Below are 21,558 nucleotides of genomic sequence, written 5' to 3'. Positions count from 1 at the left end.
GAATAAAATAAAAACAAGGGAGAAGGAGATCCTTTCAAAATATTTCTCTAAGAATTCTTCAATTGAAAAAGGAATGATATGATGGAAAAATTTTCCCAGATCCTTCAATTGATGCCCATAGGAGACACATCTTCATCGAATATCAACCTTGGAGGTGCCACTACCTTTATGGTACAATTCAAATTTGACATTCCCATATTTGAAGTCCAGATAGATGTAGAAGTCATAGATAAATCTTTATATCTGTGGGAATGATATTTTTCAGTGCACAATTTTCCAATAGGAAAAAGATTACTTTTGCAGTCCTCAAAGTTTGCCCCCCACATCAATTACTAGTGGGAAACCTACTGTGAGTAGAAGGATGAGAGGGAACTCTCACTATTTTCAGCCGCACCCACTTGGAGTTATTTCTAATACACCATCAAGGAACAATATTACCCTATCGGTAGTTATGAAGATAAGTACATAAAATGGGAAACATTGTGGCAAGGAAGGAACCCAGACATGTCAGAGTTCACAAATATTTTTTATACCCTTCGCACGAAGTTGGGTATCAAGGATTCTAAGAAACATATGGTACTCAAGTAACTTGGTTGTCTACACAAATATATCCAGGATGAGATGGAGTGCTTTTCTAGCTCCTTGTTTAGCATCGCCTACCGATACATTGTTAAGATCATGTAGAAATTTAAATAGAAGAAGAAAGACTTTGGGTCTGCAAATCTAAAGCAAGGAAAAGGTGCCCCCGAATCACACAACAAAGGATAAAGCCAATTTTGGGTGACCCAAGAAAACCCATTGAATCCACCAACAAATTATAGCACCATGAAGATAAAGAAGTGCACACAAAGTGGCATGAGTTCCACAAGAGCCCCACTCACAACACAAGTGAGTTTCACGCCAAGTAGTCATTGGTGTCCAAGCTAAAGGTTATAGAGCCAAACACATGTTTCGACTCTGAGTCAGACCCTAAGAAAGGGATTGACAAAGGGAAGTAGATTATTATTACAAAGCCCAATGCCACCATTTCCACCACCAAGGTCCAGAATATTGAGCTTGAAGATCCAGAGAAAGGGGAGTAGTCTCTTCCACTCAAATATGGGTGAAGGGGTCTCTGCTGTAGTCACTTTTGGCAATGAGATCCAAAAGGACCTCATCTCAGCAAAGGTCATTAAGCATTTCATCTTACTGACCACACTACACCCACATCTATACACCATTCGGTGTCTCCACCAAGGACGGGATCTTTGCATCAGCCAATAGCTACATCTTCCATACAACAACAAACCCTTCACAGATGAGGTACTGTGTGACGTTGCTCCTCTTAATGTTTGTGATGTATTATTAAGCTAACCATACTTGTGGAAGCATCCTGTTGTGTATGAATCCAGGTTTCATGCCATTATTATTACTTTGGTACATAAATTATATAATATACTAGAGGTAGCCTCGCTTACCGCCATCTCTTTGATCTCTGCTAAGCAATGCAGAAAGATCACCTCCTAGACTCAAATATTTGTTTTCTTTATAATATTCTCTAAATGTAAGGGAAAGATCATGACCACATTCATGGCCCCAAGGAAAGCTTCCTCCATGTATTAGAAGCAAGTGGATAAGGTCGTGGAAAAATATAGGGACATCTTCTCCTCACCCACAGGGCTACCCTTGTACTATCAGGTCAATAATTTAATTGGTCTGACTCTTGGAGCACCTCTACCCAATGGAACGATATATCATCACTCCATTCTAGAAAATGAAGAGACCGAGTGTCACATCTAGGAGCTATTGCAAAAAGGACACATCTTGCAGAGTTCCTCACCTTGTGGGAGCCTAATTGTACAAATACAAAATAAGGATGGAACTTGTAGGCTCTACATTTATTATCAGGAACTAAAAAAAATAACTCTCATGTACATGTATAAAATCCTACTAATTGATGACCTTGACTAGCTCATTGACCAACTCAAGAAAGCCAATTATTTTAGAAGGATTGATTTGAAGTCTTACTATCACCAGGTTCTAATAGAGCCCACATATGTATGGAAGATTACCTTCAAATAAAAGGAGGGACTTTTTGAATGGTTGGTCATGCCTTTTGGGTTGACAAATTCCCCTACAACTTTTATGAGGCTGATGGATGACATATTTCGGACCTTCACCAAGTTGTTCAAGGTTGTATAAATGGATGATATACTGATATTCAAGAACTATTGGGAAGGGCACTTGCAACACATTCAACGGGTCCTTTAAAGCCAGCAGAAACACAAACTATGTGCCAACCTGGACAAATGCACCTTTGGCATGATCTAGGTCCAATATCTAGGTTAAAGCATAGATGAAAAAGGTGTGCATGTGGATCCTGCTAAGATCCATGTCATTTGGGATAGGCGATCCTTACCACTTTAATAGAGATTCACATCTTTTCGGTCTTTCCAATTTTTATCAGATGTTCATGTTGGGATTCTCCCAAATCACTTGGCCTTCAAGTCAGGTTACCAAGGGCGGTGTAAAAGAAAATTTCTCTTAGTCAGAGTCCCAACAAGAGGAGTTTGTTGAGTTGACACACTGCATCTTCTTTGCACTTGTACTCACATTGCAAAACCTGAAACAACCATTTCAAATTGAGATAGATTCTTGTGACTATGGTATTGGCACAGTCATCACCCAGCAAGGGAATCCAATGGCCTATCATAGTGAGACAATTTCTGATATAATTTGGAAGTACCCCACCTATGATAAAGAGATGCATTATATCGTGCAGGCTTCCAAAAATGGAAACATTGCATTATGGGGAAGGAGACGATCATCCACACAGATCACTAACCTCTTCAAATTATACAGACACAAGGGAAGTTATAGAGCAATCGCCATTACAAGTGGTCTACATATCTGCAACAATTCCACTTCAACATTAAATACAAGGGCAGCATCAATCATGTTACATACTGCCTCAGTTGGCTCCCAATTGCAGCACTAACTCTTGTTCTCAACTCTTGTGGCCAACATACCTTTAGATGGTTGTAACTATACAAGAATGATCCAAAGTTCACCATCACATACCAGATGCTAGTGGATGGAAAGAAAGTTCCAATTTCCACCTCTAGGATGCATTATTATGCTATTTGGGCCACCTTTGTGTTCCTTCAAGTGAGTGCGAGAAACTAATTTGCGAGGCACACTATAGTCAAGTCATAGGACACTTTGATGTGGAGAAAACTATGGTCATACTAAAAAAAACATATTGGCCAAGACTCCGACAAGATGATGGAAAATATATCAGATCATGCATTGTTTGTGCCATCACCAAGGAAACCATCAAGAAGAAACATGTGTGCACTTCTCTTCATACTTTCAACCAACCCTGGAAATCCATCTCCATGGATTATTTGTTTGTACTCCCTTTTACCAAGCATGGTAATGACTATGTTTTTCTGTTTGTAGAAAATTTTTCTAAGATAGTTATATTAACAGCTTCCAAGAAGAGTATCACAGCAGAGGATGCTACCAAACGCTTCTTTGAACTAGTGTGGGTACATTTTGGGATCCAACAAACCATTATATCAAACCAGGATAGCAGGTTCCTGAGCACATTTTTGTCGAGCCTCTGGACATTATTGGACACCAAGCTCACAAAGTCAAATGCATTCCACCCCTAGATTGATCGCCAAACAGAGGTCATTAATGAGATGATAGTGCACATAATATGCATTTACGATTCCAATCCTCCATGAATATGGGATAAGAGCCTTCCTTATGTGCAACAATGTTAAAATAGAGCTGTCCATAGCCTCACTAGTCGCAGTCCCTATCAAGTGGCTATGGGATTTCAACCATTATGTTTGATTGATGTTTTCATGCCTCATGTGACTACATAGACAAAATTCACACATGTACAATCCAAGGATGATAAATAAACCAAGTATATTGGATGCATCCAACACATCCACTAGTAGGTGCATGACATCTTGGATAATTCCAATCCAAAGGGTCCAAGAAGTGCCATAATCAACATCATGTGCCACATAAGTGAGCGACAAATTTTGGTTGCATTTATAGAAATAATGCCTTGTCAGAGCCCATCAAAAACTCTGACCACTTCGATACGGGACTTACACCATCACCAAAGCTATTGGAGACAATGCTTCAAGCTCAACATTCCCTCATTCCTCGGCCTACACTCACTATTCTATATGGATTGCCTTCGGCCATACTTTCCACCATTGTTGGACACATCAGACATTGTAGAACAACTAAAACCAAAAGAGCTCAACCCAAAATGTATGGAACCAGGCGCAACTAATCAAAGCATGGACACACATATCATGAACACTCGCCAATAGAAGATCCAACTGTCTCAATTTATCAAATCTGGCCAACTCTTTCACCAAGGAAAGTGGCTCACCATGGACCAAGTTCAACAAAAATTTCCCCATCTGATGGAGGCAGTCAACGTGATGGGGACCATTGCTTCCTAAGGGGGTAGGACTGGTCTAGGTGGATATTGGTGGCCACTTATCTATTCCACTTGGACCTCCAATATTTTTTCTTTCAGTTTCCTTAATTGTAGCATAATTTACTATTTTTGGTTGTTTTTTCGGGTCATGAACATTTGGACTCGTTTTGAGGCCCTAAACGGCGCTGGTTTGGAAAAAGGGAAAACTTTTATTTTTCAATAGGGATTGGAGTTGAAATTTGTAGTGCTCGGATAAATATTTCTAACGAGGTATTGTACACATTAAAAAAATATCATATGCCAAAATTACAACCTAGGAAGTTGATGTACCAATTTACCCAATGGGGCCCTTCATCTCCTAGGATTAGGTTTTTAGATGTTTAGGGTTTTCTATTGTTTCTCAATAATAAATTGGCCTCTAAGCCTCATTGTAACATAGCTCAGAAGACATGTGGCCACCACATCTCTTCTAAGAGATAAGATACTAGCGCTGAAGCTAGTTAAAACAATTTTTAGTACTTTATTATTAATGAATTGAAGTTATGTTTTAGTTGTAGGTTTGTGTTTCTATTTATATATGTATTTCGTTTCTATTTATATGTGTATTTACTTTGACAAGTATAGTGTAGTGTGTGTATATATATATATATATATATATATATATATATATATATATAGTATTGATTTATTTGAAGAGACAAATTAATTTAAATTTTGTTTTTCAATTAAAAAAATATTAATGTTTGTTAAGAGACAATAGGCCAAATGAAAGGTGGTAAATACAATTGTAAAATAATCACATCAAAATAGATATATTAATTTTAATAAGAATGGGATATAGGGTTAAAAAGAAATTCGGGAAAATTTTGTTTAATTAATAAATTAAAAAAAAAATGAAGTATTTTTCTAACAATATTTTCAAAGTATGTGAGTTGTTTTTTAACTTGACTTTATCGGATGATAAAATGTAGAGTTTCTTTAGATCATGGAAATATGAATGTCTTTTTCAAAGACCATGTGAATTGATGCGAGAAAGTAGGTAAATGAATTTTTTTTTTTGTGAAATTGTAATATAGTCTTATAGAAATGGGTGTATTGATTTGACATGAATAGGCATAAAGCCAAGAAAAACCAGAGAGATTTTCTTTTCTAAGAAAAATAAATTATTCTTCCAAATATTTCCAAAACATGATAGCTGTTTCTATCGTATTGAATTTATGATATGTTAAAACTTAGAAGTTTTTATTTTGTCAAGAAAATGTGAATAGTTTTTCAATGTCCATGTGAATGGGTATTAGGTAAAAATAAAAATGATGAAGAAATTGTCTTGCAATTGCATAGGAAATGTGTGTAAATAAGAGGTGAATGCAATATTCTTCATCTATTTAAAAAACAAAATAGACTATTCTTTTCTCCCAGTGTTTTTCTAAGCATGTGAGTTGGTTGCCTTGACTTTACTGTTAGAGATGATAAAATTGGGGAGTTTTTTTTGGATAATGAAAATATCAATGATTTTTCAAAATTCCATGTGACTTGGAATAAGAGAGTAAGTCAAATGAAAAAATGGAAGAGTAAATTGCAATGCAATTACAAGGAAATTGGTATATTGACTTGCATAAATGGGGAAAGGGCCAAGTAGAAATTGAGAAAAGGAGGGTATTATTTTTCTAACAATTGACTTGACTTTATGATAAAAATAAAATATTAGTGATTTTTCAGATTCTATATGAATTGGTATGATAGAATTAGTAAAAAGAAGGATGGTGAGAGTTATAAAGTTGTGAAAAAGTTGGTATAAGTAAAAAGAAAAATGGTAAGAGTTAAAAAGTTGTGAGTCAATTCTAAAAAAAAACAAATGATATTATTCAATGTACTTAGTTGTTTACATCAAATTGGTCTCTGAGATCACTTCTAAAATTTATGAAAATGTACATATTCTAACCTTTTTAATTTAAAACTATAACTTCTTTTAAAAGACACATATTTTTAATAGTAAATCTCACTCAAACATTATTTTTTCTAATGCAAAAAAATATTAAAATTATTTTAGAATATGCTAATTCAATTTATATATAAAAAAAATTAAGCATATTAAAAAATATAAAATATTATAGGTGTATCTCACAAATTTAACCATAAATATTTAAACATGAACTAGTACACATTGCAAAATCTCTCATATATAAAATATATGATTAAAACAATGTAATTTCAAAAATATAAAATTCTTAAAATATAGAATTTTCAGGAACTAATTCACATTGCAAAATCTCTCATATATAAAATATATGATTAAAACAATGTAATTTCAAAAATATAAAATTCTTAAAATATAGAATTTTCAGGAACTAATTCACATTGTGAAATTGCAGAAAGCTCATATATATATATATATATATATATATATATATATATATATATAAAAGTAATGTAAAATGTATAATTAAAACAATCCAATTTAAAAAATACGAAATTCTTAAAATATAGAATTTTTAATTTTTAAGTTAATACATGGGTTAAGTTGCATTGTACGGGTGAATTAACGTTGTGCCTGAATTGATAATAACCTACAAATAAGTATTTATGAAAACAGCCTAGAAATATAAAATTTTAAAAATAAAGATAATTTGGAAAATAAAAAAAATAATATAATTTTTTTAAGTTGAAATTTAAAAACTAAAAAAAAAAAAAATTTAGTAGATAATAATTTTTTATTTTAAATTTTTATAATGTACGACAATCTAATAACAATAATAGTTAAAAAAAAACAATAATAATTACAGTTTTAATCATTTTAATCATTATTTTTTTATTATTTTTATTAAAAAAATATTAATTAGTTATTATTCAATTTATTAAATTAAAAAAATCCAATAATAATTGCAGTTTGATCATTAATTTTTTATTATTTTTATTTTAAAAATACTAATGAATTAATATTCAACTTATTAAATTTTGTAAATCTTATAAATAGTAAATATTTTAGGCCATAAATAATTATTCTTAATTTTTTAAAACATATAATTTATTAAATGACATTGTTAAATGATAAATTAATCTCCATTATTTATTCCATGTGGATTTAATTTTCATTTAGTTGTTATTTTAAATCCGGAAATATCTATATAACATTTCAATTCTAGACAAAGTTATTATGAGATAACTAATTAATCATATATTTAAATGCATTAATATATAATATAATAATAAATACACATTTTGGAATATACATGACTTTTGGTTAAATTTTAAGTGAGATATGATTTGTTTTTTTGTAATTTAGAGGATCTACTAGTCCGCTTGACAAGTAACTACGAGCAAACCTCTACGAGGCCTACCCATAGCCACGTAACTATTAGTAAACCTCTAAGGGGCCCTCTAGGGGGCCTACCTGTAACCACATAACCATTAGTAAACCTCTAAGGGGCTTACCCGTAGCCACCTGGATCTCCCCTCGGGGATTGCACAAGATTTGAACTCAACCTCTGGGGGCCTAGGGGATTGCACCACCTGGATCTAGCATAGGGGATTGCACAAGATGTGAACTCAACCTCTGGGGGGCTAGGGGACTGCACAAGATTTTAACTCAACCTCTAGGGGGCGAGGGGATTGCACAAGATTTGAACTCAACCTCTGGGGGCTATGATCTGTCCAGCTCCTTGTAGGCACTTGGCTCTCTCTTGGGGGATTGCACAAGATTTGAACTGAAGGCTTCCAGTTTAGTGAGACCTCATTTTCATGGCCATTGCTAATTGCGCTACCCCAACAGAATTAATTGAAATATGATTAATTAACCATCTATACAGAGTACATTTCATTTTTTTAACTTCTAACCACCACATACCCTTTTCAACAAGACCACTGATAAGGATAAGGCTTGATTTGTTTTCACTTCTCTATTGCGAGGAAGACCAATGGCCACCATGAGGCTGATGCTATACGAGTGAATTGATCCCACACACATAATTTTCAATGCACTTACTCAATCATTTCTTTTCATTTCACACCACACCAATTGTTCTGCATCTTCAGCGTGACTTACACAACTCTTCCTTTATGAGAACTGTCGTGTACATTAATAAATCCATAATATAATTAAATACATTAACAAATACCACTATGTACAGATAGTATAATTAAATACATTAATAAATACTATAATAATAAAATAAACATTTTGGAACATACACAAGTTTCAGTTAAATTTTAAGTTGGAATATGGTTAATTAATTATCATTTTTGAGAAAGACCACTGATGAGGATAAGGCTTGATCGTTTTTCACTTCAATCTTGCCATGAAGACCAATGACCACTGTGGAGCTGAAACTAGACGAGTAAATTGATACCCCACATAATTTTCAATGAACTTACTCAACAAATAATTTTCAAGGTGTTCATTTAGTTGAAGCACCACCTTTGGTCTACACTTGTACACGCATTTCTATATCTACAACAATTATTTGAAATTGAGACAAATGCCTTTGACTATGCTATTGGCACAATTCTCACCCAACAAAGGCATTTGGTGGCCTATCACAGCGACACACTTTCTGATACAATTCGGAAGTACCCCACTTATGTTTAAGAGATGTATTATATCATGTAGGCTTGCCAACAATGGAAACATTAAATTCTATGGAAGCGGATGGTTATCACATAGATCATCGACCTCTTCAGATTATACAGACACAAGCGAAGTTGGAGAATGATCGCCATCAGAAGTGGTTTACATATCTGCAACAATTCTACTTAAACATTAAATACAAAAAGGGTAGCACCAATCATATTGTAGATTGCCTCAATCGGCCCCCAGTTGCAACACTAACTATTGTTCTCAACTCTTATGGCCACAAGACCTCTAGATGGTCGCAACTATACAATAATGATCCAGAGTTTGCCACCACATACCAAATTCTAGTGGATGGCAAGCAAGTTCCAAATTTCCACCTCTAGGGCGCATTCTTATGCTACCTAGGCCACCTTTATGTTCCTTCAAGCAATCATTCCAAACTGATTTGGGAGGCACACTACAGTCAAGTCGTAGGAAAATTTGGTGTGGAAAAAATTGTGGTTGTACTACATAAGTATTTTTATTGGCAAAGATTCTGACAGGATGTTGGAAAATATATCAAATCATGCACTGCATGTACCATCACCAAGCCATCCATCAAGAAGCAAGGCACATACACTCCTTTTCCTACTGTGAAAAATCATAATCCTTAAGGAACCCTCACTGCAGCAAATTTGAATCTACTTCAACTACTTGATTTTAATTACATTCATCAAGTTATTCTTCTTAATACTGAAGCAAATTACTTCTACAGCCTACACTACTTAAATTTGATTACATGAAACAAGGAAACTGAGCAAAGAACAAGATACACAGGACACAATTATTTTTGGACAAAATAGTCCCCAAAAAATCCCAATGTGGGAAAATCGATGCAGCAGCTCTGAGGGTTTTTAATTATGTAGGAGAAAATTATGAATACAAATCTAAGATGCTCGACTAGCAATCCTTTACAAAGAATATATTGGGAAAAACATTGTAGAAATGATCTCACCCTATCACTAGAGAATCAGCGACTGATCCTCATCTCTCGGAGGCTCCGCATCACCTTTTGATGGTCTCTACATCAAACTGCATAACCCTGGGCATCTTTTGTGTCACCCCTCCTGGGTATTATGCTGCCTCTCTGCTCTCGATCTTCTGTTGGCTAATAATTTGACTTTCTTGCCTCCAGTCTCACACCCTGGATTCTGGCACCTGAACTCTAAATTCCCTCTGCAGAAACTTGACTTCCCCTCACTAACTATATTGCTTCTGCATCAACATTGTGTATCCCAATGTTAGCCCTCTTCTAGATGTCTTCTATCCTTTCTCTTCCTTGTATTCTCCGGAAAAGCCTTCTCTAGAATTCTCACTACCCCTCTGCTGTAAGATCTCCGCAATTGATTTTCCTCCTGAGAACTTCTCACCCCAGAAAATCAATTTCCTCAATCTCTCTGTGTCTATCTAACTTAACCCCAAACCTCTTTCTTATACTTTTCATGTTGAGACTTCAATGACCGATATAAAGTCTCTAATCAAAAACTAAGATTAAAACTTTACTTGATCCACCCTATACATCATTCTCACCCTTATTTTGATTAATACCCATTAATATTTTAATTTTCCTAACTTTAGACTTAGGAACCCTATTAAAAATATTAATTATCTTAATAAAATACAATTCGGGTGGAATTTCACCAAAAGGTTTCTGGGTTCTTTAGAACTCATGTTCCTTGGCCTCTCCAAAAAATTTCAAGGCTAGATAAACTCCAATGCTACTAAAAATTAACACTCCCTCTTAGCGAGGAAAGTGCTTTAGCAACAATGTCCAACTGCATGCTATTCTGGTTCTGAAGCACCTTCTTTCCGCATTATTGATGCCACCAACACTGCGTTGTTGCTGCTACTGTACTTCGACCCATGACACTGCCACTACCATTGTTGCATCTGTACCACAAATCCCTCTCAAATGTTGCATTTGTTATGCTGCTAGCACCACCACTGCTAACACTGCATTCGTACTGCAACTCAGTTGCTAAGAGAAGCAACTGAAAAACATCCAAAATTAACTGAACTTAACTGTGTTCAACATAATACAATGAATGTTGGAATCTGACTACTCTAGTCTCTGACATTTTGAATCTTCTACGATGTTGTTGAATCCTGCACTATGCAATCTGCACTATTTCCAACCTTGCTTTGCGCTAACTAGCTTCTCGTCTCGAGCTACTGCAACTGTCTCTCTAAACAATCAACTGCATCATCTGACACTAAGTCCATCTCATTACTGCAGAATCTTGGGCTCCGATAACAATGATTTGATCCAAGAGGTGGACTCCTCAAGGATCCTGCCCACATGTATTCCTCTCGACTACAGCTCAATATCGCCCCATCTCTGTCTTGGAGATGCGTGGGCACTCATGGAAAACTCATTTTCGTTAATATTTGTTGAGGTAGCCTTAGGATCATGTTTCTCATCCTTATCCTTTTTCTTCAAAGGACATTGGGATACAAAGTGGTCCATCTCGCCACATCTAAAACATTTCACCTTTGAAATGTCCTTATTCTTCTTCTGCTTTTGTTTTCCCTTTGATGCTAGAGCTTTGTTCTCCTCCCCCTCCTTGGTCTTCATGCCACTCCCACTACTACCATTGAGTTTGACCTTAACCAGGACCCTCCTTAATTCTTCTTGTTGACATCTCCTCCCATGAAGGTAGTCTTTCCCTGCCCAATATACTTTGGATGAAGACTTGGCATTCATTCGAGACTCCATTTAGGGCTATCATTACCATCATGGTAGACTGAGGAGTAGACTCCACTATAGAAAGCTGATCTTTGGTGTCCTGAAGACATTGAAAATAGGAGTTAACCCCTTGTCCCTTTTGCATCAATGTCCATTACAACTTTTGTTCTAGCTACATCTTCTGTTGTTCTGAAGAGCCTTCATACAGTGAAGACAAAGCTTCCCACATCTCTCGGGTTGTATCCTTGCCTGCAAGTGTGAGATCACATGAACTCAAACTCCATCAAGAATGAGTCTCTTCGCCTTCCCCTACTCGGCCTTGTGGTTCTTCCTTTAATCATTGTTAGCAAGAACAACTACAACACTTTTGATGTAAGCAAGATCAAACTCCTCCAAAACAGCGAAGATTCTAGTCTTCCATATGACATAATTGTAAGCACCTTCAAACCTTCCATATCTCTAAGCACATGTGATGCCATCTCACCCAACTGTCAAACTAAATCCTTTAGTCATTACTCATCTACTTAGCAAGTAAGAAATTCAAACATTCTGGCAAAAAGTTCTCTTAGGAGAAAATTCCCCTTCTATGTGTCTTTGCTTCTTTTTGACGGATTTTTTCCCTGTCAGAAAACTTCGTCCTTCAAGCACTACGTTGAGGCTTTGTGTCACTCCCCTTCCTGTACTAACTCTTGAACTAGAAATAATACCTCTCTGTCGACTCTGTGAAAGAGAGATTTCCTCATAATATTTACTTCCCACTAAGGAATGTGCAATCCGTTCAAGGGGATTCAAATTGCTGCCAAATGCAACTACTGACCTCTCTGCTCAGCATTGGGTCTGCTCTTCCTGTTTCAAAATCAATGCTCTGATACCATGTGAAAATTCCTAATCCTTAAGGAATCCCTACTGTAGAAAATCTAAATCTACTTCACCTACTTTATTTTAGTTACATTCATCAAGTTATTCTTCTGAATACTGAAGTAAATTACTTCTGCATCTTACACTACTTAAATTTGATTACATGAAACAAGGAAACTGAGCAAAGAAAAAGATACATAGGACACAGTTATCTTTGGACAAAATGGTCCCCAGAAAAACCCAATGCTGGAAAAAGGTGCATCATCTCTGAGGTTTTATTATTATGCAGGAGAAAATTATGAATACAAATCTACGATGCTCAACTAGCAATCCTTTACAGAGAAAATAATGGAAAAAAAACTGGTGAAATGATCTCACCTTGTCACTAGAGAATCAGTGACTGATCCTCACCTCCTAGAGGCTCTGCGTGACCTTTTGATGGCCTCTGCGTCAAACTACATCACCCTGGGCAGATTTCCATCACCCCTCCTAGGTATTATGCTGCCTCTCTACTCTAGATCTTCTTCTGGTTGAGAATTCGAATTTATTGCCTCTAGTCTCAAACACTGGCATCTGACTCTCAGCAAAACTCGATTTCCCCTCACTGATTGTGTTCCCTCTGTATCAACACCGTGTATGCCACCGTCAGAAATGCATATGCTAGTGCCAGCCCTCCTCTGGACGTCTTTTTTCCTTTCTCTGCCTTGTATTCTCTGGAAAGTCCTAGATTCTCATTTCCCCTTTGTTGCAAAATCTCCCTAATCGATTTTTCTCCTGAGATCTTCTCACCTCAAAAAAATGGATTTTCTCAATCTCTCTGCGTTTATCTAATTGAATCGCAAGCCTCCTTCTTATACTTTTCCTGTTGAGACTTTAACGACCGAGATTAAGTCTCTAATCAATGGCTAAGATTAAAACTTGACTTGATCTACCTTCCAGATCATTCTCACCCATATTTTGATTAATGCCCATTAATATTTTATTTTTTCTAAGTTTATACTTACGAACCCCATTAAAAATATTAATTATTTTAATAAAATACAATTCGAGTGGAATTTCACCAAGTGGTTTTTGGGTTCTTTAGAACTCCTATTCCTTAGCCTCTCCACAAATTTTCAAATCTAGAACACTTCCAATGCTACCAAAAACTAACATCTACTCCCATCCATCCCTAAGAATTCATCCCCATGGATTTCTTTATCTCGCCTCCCTTCTACCAAACATGGGAATGAATGTGTATATATGGCCATGGAGATAATTTTTAAGATGGCTATATTGGTGGCTTGCAAGAAGAGTATCACAATAAAGGACATTGCCAAACTCTTCTTTGAAGGTGTGTGGGTGCATTTTGGGATGCTGCAAACCATTATACCAGATCGAGATAGACGGTTCAACTGCATTTTATCGCTAGACTAATGGCCAGACAGAGTTCGTCAATAGGATGATAGTGCACATGCTACACATTTACAACTACAAGAAGTCAAGAACCTGGGAGGAGAGACCTCCTTATGTGTAGCACAATTTATTGACGGTGTTGGACCCGCCCACATGTTAAGGGATCTTCCTGGTAAGAATTCCCAACTAGGCCTCAGGTCGTTTGATGTAGGAGTCCTAGTAGTGGGTTGTATGGTATCACTTTGACCGTGGTTGTGTGTAGAGGAAAGCAGGATGTCCTTGTTGGTAGCAAGGGTGTGACCGGTGCAGCAAGCCAAGGAAGGTGCATGAAGGGTTCTAACACATGGAAAGGGGAATGAGTGTGCCCCTTAGAAACTCGTGGAAACACGCAGCTTGAAAGGGAACACACAAGCAAAGATACATCACAAGCTGGAAGGAAGTGAAACCAGCGATCAAAAGTGATGATTAAACCCACAACACATCTCAGTTTCATACATACATATATAGAAAGAGTCCATACATACATGCGTAAGCAAACAACTACATATATTATTAGAGTAACCAAGATAGTTGAAATACAATAAGAAAATATGCATGAAATGTGTTGGCTCTGTTATATTAATTGTGAAAGCTCCAACCATACAACGCAACCATGACCAACCACCAATTTTGACAGCGGAACATTACAGTCACTGTTTCCTGCTCCTCCAAAGAGATATACTAGATTTGCACAACAGAGAAGCCAAGGCTCATTACAATACACTCCAAGCTTTCTCTAAGATATACCTATAGGAAGCTTGGCTCCCAAAAGCCTCTACAATGAGTTATGAGGTTATATAAATAGCAGAGGGTGGGGTGACCCTTGACATTCCCCTTTGTGACTCTTCACCTACCCTCTTTACTCTTGAACTACTACATGATTGTTACATTTTACCATCGAGACTTGGTGTTTCACTTTTACAAGATGTTACATTACATTCTACACATGTACCCATGTCAGAAAAAATAGGCTTGAGTAATCCATGCAAGACATCACTAAGACTCAGACAATTGTGGGAAGACCAACTCTTCGACATCCTCGCGCATGATCAACAGTGGAAAAACAATGCCAAGCTTGGTAGTTCATGATGGTGTCTGTGTACTCTATGGTGACATCCTTATGGAAGTGAACTCTTGCCTCCATTGCATCTGGGTACATTTCTTTGGCTCCTTTTTCTAACACATCTGATGACATGTGCATCATAGTCTTGCATGCGGCCACGCCAACAACATACTGATGCATAGTGTCTGTGCTGATCTCCAAGTGTGTGCTGGTGGCTAGGCGCATAAACTAGTCGAAGTACATGTCTAGCTCTAGTTGGACTTGGTTCTTGGTGTTCGCCTAGGTGTATGGCCAATGGATGGGATCACATGCGTGCACACAACGACATTCATTCTCGTGAACACTCGTGCATGCAATCGACAACACTTCTCACCCGGTATGCTTTGTGCCAGCTATTGGGATGGGTCTATATCCTATATGGGCACAGTTTCATCAGTATGTGCATGGTGTGCTGCCTATTGTACCTGTTCCTGCTGCACTTCCTTCTCTCCACTGCACAACTCCTATTTTCCCCTAAGTTGTCGCTTCAAATCCTGGAACTCCTTCTTTGTTTCCTCGATCCTCTACTTTTCTCTTTACCTTTCCGCAATCCTCTTGTTGCACTGTCTCCCCTTAGCCTCAATCTCCAAATCTTCTTTCATCACAAGTGGATCGGCTTTGAACTTGCAACTTTGCTCTAACTATGTGTTGTCAACAACCTTCCTCCTGCCTTGGTCATGTGCAAGTCTGCTACCCTCTGTTGATCCTGATGGTGCTTCTCTTTGTGATGCCACTGTCATTTCATATTAATATCTATGTCTATGAATAAATTGGTGTTTTCATAGATAGGCAAGATCATTGACACTCGCTCAATTGCATCTCCAGTTGTGCTCTCAACGGTGTCCTTTGACCCTGCTCTCCAGGAGGCCATTGTATCTGTACTGCTGAGAAGCAGATGAACACCTGTGATACTTGGAGATATATAAACACTCATGGCAAGAAATATGTCAGTTGAAAACCAAAACAAATTTGAGGATTGACATGCAACATACATGTGTGATTGATTGTGAAGATTGAGCAATTTTCACCAAGATGTTGGGAGACTAACTATTGGAACTGCACAAGGCACAGTAAAAGCTATCAGGAGGCTCAATGACTGTTGGAACTACAAAATGTAAAGTCCATCCTGGCCTACTAAGGACTGAAATTTCACAATGCACAATTTCATTCAGGAGTGACATGCAAACCAGCAAACTAAATTGTGCAATTTCTAGGGCCAGCAAGGCACTTCCTCCTATAAGTGCGCAATGCAAGCCTGGAGGCTAGTGCTAAGCCAAATTTGTCAAATTTTTGAAGGGAAGGCAGAGCCTTCACTTCCAAATATGCACATTTTCTAGCCGAGAAAGGCAGGGTCTGGGCCAAGGCAGCCCAGACCCGCCGACGGGCGACTGAAAACATGAGAAGTCTGAATGCATAGCAAAGCTTAGTGCAAACAAGAGCGAATGATCATGCATTCAAACATTCAGTGCAGGATTCAAGAAAGGGGAAGGAAATCATGCATGTGAAGCAAGTCACCGCGACAGCGACCATTTGTGCGGAAACGGTGTCATGTATGCGATAATAGTGAGATGCAAAGAAAAACTGAAACAATGCTTCTACAAGCTAACATGCATAAAAAACAGCAACATGCATTCATTGAGATCAAGTAGACGACACTTACACAAAGAAAAATACAATAGGTGATAGAAACGTAGTAGAAGACATGAAAAGAAGACTTAACCTAAAAATGTTGAGCTAAATGTGCCAAAGACTCCTAAATGCGATGTGGGATGTCAGAGCTCCAAGATCGATGTGAGGAATGAGCTCTGCAACGTCCAACAAATAAGTTTTGATAAGATCAAGGTTATGACGTGCATACCACAAATCTAGGAAAAAGCGACACTTGGCAGGAGGTTTCTAAAATGATATTTGCATGTAACCTCCAGCTGCTAAAAATAGATCCCTAAAATCTAGGGATTCTTTGCCTTTTTCTTTTTTGGTAAAAGCAACCCATGCATGCAAATCAGGATTTATCAGTCCAAGAGGGATCCGGTTAACTGGAGAACACATGCAGCAGTCTGCAAGCCTGGGGATGAATTTTTGCATAGCTTCTGGGCTAAGCAAGGTTAGTTGTCCCTCAGGCATTGCCTATTTTCTGGGGTCAGCAGGTCACTTTCTCCCATAATTGCACAATTTCTGGGCTGAAGCCCAGCGTTGGGATGGATTGCGCAATTCTGGACCTCAAGAGGTAGCTCAACAGGATTGCGCAATTTCTAGAGGGAAGGCTAGTTCCCCTCCATAATTGCACAATTTGCAGGGGGATCGTCTCAGCTAGAAAGTTGCCTAAGTCTAGAATGACAGCCTAGGTGGGAGACAAACAAGTTTACATGCACAAGTTGTTGAGCCATTGAAACTCGGTTGAAGCCTATGTACTTAACAGTGCAAGACATGTTGCTAAGGATGGTTGGTAGGGAGGGTCCAAAACAAAGCTAACGAAAACTTTTGGAGGGTGGTTGTAGCCACTACAACACTTGGCGACACACTGGTAGAACTCCAACTCTTTGAATGGACCTTGTTTCGTGAAAATCAAGTCTAACTCCTCTGGAAGTATTGTTCACTTCTCTAATCATCTTGGTTTCCATACTAGCTTGATTGAAAGATGTAGCATCTCCCATGCTCTTGTTCATCCAACACACATTCCAAGCTAAGTCAACACAATTGTTTTGATTTCCAATGAGAGGTATATTGGTACACGAGCAATATGACAGTCAGAGTTTAAGTTTCATTTCTGGTGTTACTCCACTACCAGCAGGCCTGGACAATACCTTGACGAAGTCATGCAGGAGCACAAGAATCACTCCGCTGGTAGCGAGCTTGGTCCGTACCTCAATGGAGTTACTTGTATCACCTCTCTGTGCAGGAAGCCTTTCTCTTCTTTTGCCTTATTCATTTTTCACTTTTTTCAAAATTTTTCATATTTTCATTTTCATTTTTTTAAAACTATGCATAACACTTATTCATTTCAGAGGCGGAAGAGGGATCCCGACTTATTGAGAGAAGAAGAGGTTGTTCCTTCATAGAAGTATTTTGTTCATACCTTTGACATACTTGTTAAGGTTTTCCCCCTCACCCTACTCTACTTGACTGAGCTGACAAGGGTTAACCCCAAAATAATCGACTGGAGTAGGTGATACTAGTTAGCGCGCAAACATTGTGTTTTCATCAAGCTTCACTTTGAATAGAACTTATTTTCCATTGGTGTATTACAGACTAATGAAAACAAGTTCTTTGTACAGAGAGAAGATGACAGATAACCAAGTATTGATAACTGCACAAGTCCTCTTATACTTTACCCAACTTGTTTCAAGAGTCACACACGGTTCATGCAAAACTAACCTACGAACATAAACAAGGAACAAACAACAAAAGAGTGAAGAGTAGAAGAAAATGTGAAAGAAAAGGGAGTAAGCAAACAAGAAAGTGAGAAAATAAACAAACAAACAAGAAATAACACATGCATGCAAGCGAACCAACAAGAAGAAAACATTACTCCTACTCCTAAGCTAATAGTGCATGGGTCTACTCACATGAAGTGATACTTCCAATACAACCACTGACGCATTGGTTGACCCATGTTGGTGAAGGTGTGGTTCACGAATAGCACAGTCACGCAAACCAACAAACATGAAAGATATAATGATGAAGACAAACACACTCCAGGTTAAAGTACGCCCCCAGAAAAGAAATGAGTGAAACTGCATGAAATGCACTTTGTGGACTTGCCATGGTGTTGTGCTACACCACATGTAGATGTTGAGCAAACACATTCTCTTGACTGTGACATGCAAGAAAATGTGAGAAAGGTAGAACACTTATGTTGTGCAAGCGTGCTTTCTGTGTAAGATTCCTCCAATGTAAGAACGATGGGATCATGTGATTTGAGTGGAGGAAGTGAAATATGGGTGTTTGGTTGATCTTCAATGCGAAGCAGAGAGTGATGAGGAGCCTTGCATGTTTCAACAATTTCCTGATCAGAAGTGACACCAACCTTAGGACAGTGAGGGACTGACATAACCATCAGCACAGGGTGAAGTGCCTCGATATCCTACGGGGTTTCGACTTTGTCGACAGGTAGATAATTAGAGACCAGTGGACTAGACATATTAATAGCGAGTGAATCAACATCATGATCGAATGATGGAGTACAAAGATCATGACAGCCACGATTAGAAAATTCAGGATGTTCGTCGGCATCCTCATGATTTGATGAATCATGTAGAGGGGTAGATGAGAAATAAGGATGTTCACCCTCTGTGTTTAAAGAAATGATAGATGACATATTGGATGAATTTTTAGAGGAATATGTGTCCTCTCCGCAATGTAGTGACAAACTGACATATGATGTGTCCTATGAATGATCGGAAGTAGAAACATCTGGAAATGATATTTCATAGGGGAAATCAACAGTGGAAAAATCACAAGGGATGTTAGGATAGAGCGGATGAGTCGGGGATGGAAGGGAGTCATCCTTCACCACGAGTTCTTCTTTAGATTCTTGTACACACTCATCATGAATGATGGCATAGGTTGGTTGCACAACACCAATTCCATCAACAAATTGATCCTCATTGACAATAAGCGTGGAGTCCGGAATAGAAGAACACAAGACAGTAAAATCCGGAGGATCAATGGAACGCGGGGATAGAGGTTGAGGGAATAAATCCACCTGACAACCAGTAGATTTGCAAGACAAACCTGTGTAGATATCAAGAGCAAGTGTGGTGGGAGGACGTGACAGTTCAACAGATGTGCGCACACCTTCTCCCACCTCGCACTGTTGTGGTGGAGTTGTTTGATGAGGTGAAGGCAGAGATTCACTTGTGGCAACAACTGTGCCTGCCTGTGATTGCACGGCTCCATAACTGAAGTATCCTAAGAGGGATTCAAGTGATTTCAAGAATTGCGTATTTTCTGATATGTAAAGAAGATACTAAAATATTCCATCAAGAAATTCCCAATCAATTTCATCTTCGGGAAATTGGTATGCAAGATTACAAAAACGTGTGTGAAACTGTTCAACAGATTCATTGGGTGCTTTTCATAATTTCAGAATTTATTTGTTGAGTGATTTATGGTCAAAGTGATTGAAATCACGGTCTATCTTTACCATATGAGAAAGAGAATGAATAGATTTTCTGGGTAGCATGGCACACCAATGCATTGGGTGCCCTCGAAGTGTGTAGGTGAAACTGGAGTATCTACTTCAGGATATGCTATGAGTCTTGGAATCTCCTGGAACTGATTGTTTGCGTGATCTCCAAGAGACAGCTCCTGATCCAAGACTCATAGCATATCCTGAAGTAGATACTCCAGTTTCTTTGTCTCCATCGAAGTCTGAATCAGAGTATCCAATCAAGCTGAAGTCGTCCACCTGTGTATACTTGACTCCAAGGTCTTGAGTTCCCTTCAAGACCTTGGAGTCAATTATACACAGGTGGACGACTTCAGCTTGATTGGATACTCTGATTCAGACTTCGATGGAGACAAAGAAACTGGAGTATCTACTTCAGGATATGCTATGAGTCTTGGAATCTGTTGGAACTGATTGTTTGCGTGATCTCCAAGAGACAGCTCCTGATCCAAGACTCATAGCATATCCTGAAGTAGATACTCCAGTTTCTTTGTCTCCATCGAAGTCTGAATCAGAGTATCCAATCAAGCTGAAGTCGTCCACCTGTGTATACTTGACTCCAAGGTCTTGAGTTCCCTTCAAGTACCTTAGAACTCTTTTTGCAGCAGACCAATGTCCCTCACAAGGCTTTTGCATAATCTAGTTGGATAATAGAAATGGCACAAAGCAATGCTTCCACATCCTCATTCTTTCTTGAAAGTGCATCTGCAACAACATTTTTCTTCTATTTTTTGTAGATGATTTCAAAGTCATAACCCAACATCTTTATGACCCATTTTTGCTGCTCTTCTGAAGATAATATTTGTTCTAAAGAGTATTTAACAGGGAGCATAACAGCAACGCTGACCAACTATCCAAGGAGGCTGCGTCATTACCCAGAGGAGAATGGGTAATACAAGAGCAGAGGGGGACTGATGAATTTCGCTATTATCATCGGCCGCATATAGATCAGCATTACCAGGGGGACCAAACCTCTCATGGAAATGGTCATAGATGAATGACTTACTTAATGCAGTTGAATATCTAATATAATGCACTACAAAAAACCCTACACTTAAATTCAAAAGAGTGAAGGGAACTCTACTTGAATGGTTCATGAGGCACAATACTTGCTAAGGTTTTTCAAATGGGGTAGCAAGCTAGGTGGGCTTGATTGTGGTGAAAACTCCACAATTAAGCACACTTGAGCTATACATGATCTCGGATAGGTGACCTCTTCGCAGATCCTAAGAAGTCCGAGGGCAAG

The sequence above is a fragment of the Pinus tabuliformis genome, chromosome 2_2 (assembly GCF_031772625.1).
Source record: "Pinus tabuliformis cultivar Carrire ecotype Pingquan chromosome 2_2, CPIR1, whole genome shotgun sequence".
Taxonomy (NCBI): domain Eukaryota; kingdom Viridiplantae; phylum Streptophyta; class Pinopsida; order Pinales; family Pinaceae; genus Pinus; species Pinus tabuliformis.
The sequence above is the reverse complement of the archived record's forward strand: the minus strand, read 5'-3'. Positions refer to the sequence as shown.